A 3,261-nucleotide genomic window follows, 5' to 3' on the forward strand; every position below is an offset into this window, starting at 1 on the left:
GGCCCCACTGTTCCCAAATAGATTTGCAATTTTTTTTAAATAGTAACCCATCTCCATATGTTTCTTTTTGGGTAGTAGATTTAAACTCGAGGGCTATCACTTTGTGCAGCAACGCTATTGACAAATAAATCCAGCAAAATGGCACAAAAAACTGGTAGTGGCCTCAGGGACGAGGAGTCATTTAACCAGCCAGTAGGAGTCAAGCTTTACTTTCTTTTATATCCATAAAGAAAAAGTAAATCTGTTTACAGTTGTTTCATTATGGATGTTGAGAGGTATCCATATATCTCTTCATTTTGCTCTCAAAGTGCACCAGATTGATGCATCTAACTTCAATATTTAAAAAAAAATGTTCCCGGGGGGGCATGCCCCCGGACCCCCCTAGACTAGAGGGTGTCAGGTCCACTCCCCACTTATAAAAATAGCACTTTACCACTGCACCCCCTCTAATCTCAGATGCACCCTGAGTCATTTTGTTTAAGTACAGTGAGCCTTTCTAAAATATACAGTAAAGAGACAAACCCACCAGCATTATAGGATATACTATGACTTTGTGCCAAATACTTGTTGCTGATTTAGAGTACTGGCACCTTTTTTATTCCAATTCAAGCACTGCTTGTGATGACAAGTCGCTACCATGACGTTGCTATTACAGTGTGGTGTGATTGTACTCTGCTCTATGAAAGCATCCTAATTAATATCCTAGTATCCTACCCAAATTATGGATGAATCTTGCTAACCATGTTAACTTAGCGACCGCCTTGCACACAGTGTGTGTTAAATATTGTGTTTAAATGTTTGTTTGAATTCAGTTTGGGGTAATATTAGGCCTAATGCTAACAATATTTGTATTATAGGGTCAATAGGCATATTAAAACTGTATTAAGTAGGATCAGATGAGAGGTTTTTTTTATTTTAAGCATTACCTCACCTAACTTATTTTCATCTATTGTTACTATGGATCACCAATGAGATTCAGCTGATCTTTAAATCAGCTCCTCCATGAACTTTTCCTGTAAGATTGCAGCATGCAGTCCTGACTTACTGTTTATAGCTCCTGAGTATCTCCTGAGAAACCAATGATTACTTGAACTATGAACAAACACACACACACACACACACACACACACACACACACACACACACACACACACACACACACACACACACACACACACAAACTCTCTCTCTCACACACACACACTCTCTCTCTCACACACACACACACACACACACACACACACACACACACACACACACACACACACACACACACACACACACACACAGTGTGTGTGTGTGTGTGTGTGTGTGTGTGTGTGTGTGTGTGTGTGTGTGTGTGTGTGTGTGTGTGTGTGTGTGTGAGAGAGAGAGTGTGTGTGTGTGAGNTGTTCACATGCTTTGCTTTAAACGAGGCCACTCAACAGCCCTTGACCGTAACTTCAAATACATCTAAAATGTTATTGAATTGAAGCCCCTCAATGAGGCGCCCTCAGTTTTCTGAAGAGCTCCTCCACGACCTCACGGGTGAAACAACAGAGTGTATGCAAGGTGAGATACCGAGGGGAGGCAGATGTAAGGAGAGCAAGTGAGAGAGGGAGGGAAGTTGGTAGTGGGAGGGAGTCAAAAAAGGATAAATAGACGAGCATGAGGTGAGAAAATCCCATCCGAGAAGGGAAAGTGTGGCAAGAAGAAAAAACTGGCAGAGACAGAGAGAGAGAGAGAGAGAGAGAGAGAGAGAGAGAGAGAGAGAGAGAGAGAGAGAGAGAGAGACCATAATTAATAGAGATACAGCCATGGAAACAGTGGTTAGGGAAAAAGATAAAAGATGTCATTTAACACACAAAGAGACAAGGCCTAGCGATACTTACTCAACCTGTCAACTAATCTCCAGTGTCCAGTGACAAAATAACACAAGATGAAACAGCCAAAAAGGAATAAAAACTGAGTAAGAGAGAGATGAAAGAGAAGACAAACCTTGCTGAAGCGAGGAGAACAGGAAGAGAACTGTCTGATCTCCACGGGCTCATCGTCATTGGTGTCATCCTCGTCGTACGTATTGATGTGATGATACCGATCTGAGCGCGCTGGCAGGGGAGAGAGGTAGAGAGATGAATTATATAAGCTGTCAGTTTAACATGAAAAGTGCTTTTCTAACTGGAACAGTGTCAGACAATTGTTGGACACCCCATAGAGCGAATATTGATGTAACTGCTGCAGTGACGCATACATCCAGAGGAACCTACTATCAAAGTAGCTGGTGTCCTCCTCTGACTCCAGGTGAGGGATGAACTCTGCTTTCTGTCTCAGCAGGCTGTTCCAGTCCAGCTCGGTGAAGAACCCGTGCTGCTTCACCTCAAACGCTCCGCCTGGTGGCACACACAAGGCAAGGCAAGGCAAGGCAAGGCGAGTTTATTTATATAGCACTTTTCAACACAAGGCAATTCAAAGTGCTTTACAAAAAATGAAAGACATTAAGAAAATGGCATTTAAAATCAGTCATTAAAAAGAAAAGTTAATAAAATAAACATTAAAAGAAAAAAGAAAAGTTACAGTGCAGTCTAAGATATGAATAGTTCAATTAAAAGCAGCGACAAAAAGAAAAGTCTTCAGCCTGGATTTAAAAGTAGTAAGAGTTGCAGCGGACCTGCAGGTTTCTGGGAGTTTGTTCCAGATATTTGGAGCATAATAACTGAACGCTGCTTCTCCATGTTTAGTTCTGATTCTGGGGACAGAAAGCTGACCAGTCCCTGAAGACCTGAGAGATCTGGATGGTTCATAATTTAGCAGGAGATCAGAAATGTATTTTGGGCCTAAACCATTCAGTGCTTTATAAACCAGCAGCAGTATTTTTGAAATCTATTCTTTGACACACAGGAAGCCAGTTTAAAGACTTCAGAACAGGAGTGATGTGATCCACTTTCTTAGTGTTAGTGAGGACTCGAGCAGCGGTGTTCTGAATTAGCTGAAGCTTTCTAATAGATTTTTTAGTGAGACCTGCAAAGACACCATTGCAGTAGTCCAGTCTACTGAAGATAAAAGCATGGACAAGTTTTTCCAAATCCTGCTGTGACATTAGTCTTTTAATCCTAGATATATTCTTTAGGTGATAGTAAGCTGATTGAGTAACCGTTTTAATGTGACTGTTGAAACTCAGGTCAGAGTCCATGACTACACCTAGATTTCTGGCTTTATCTGTTGTTTTGAACATTGCAGACTGAAGCTCAGCGTTAACTTTTATACATTCTGCCTTGGCTCCAA

The 3,261-nt window shown here is 41.4% G+C and overlaps 1 protein-coding gene across 1 annotated transcript in view; it reads left to right on the forward strand.

Annotated features, from left to right (window-relative positions):
- The window catches only part of mast1a (microtubule associated serine/threonine kinase 1a), a 69,760-nt gene that overhangs the window by 51,989 nt on the left and 14,510 nt on the right, over positions 1–3,261 (forward strand). The window lies entirely within an intron of this gene.

The sequence above is a fragment of the Notothenia coriiceps genome, unplaced genomic scaffold, assembly GCF_000735185.1.
Source record: "Notothenia coriiceps isolate Sejong01 unplaced genomic scaffold, NC01 NC01_scaffold00036551, whole genome shotgun sequence".
Taxonomy (NCBI): domain Eukaryota; kingdom Metazoa; phylum Chordata; class Actinopteri; order Perciformes; family Nototheniidae; genus Notothenia; species Notothenia coriiceps.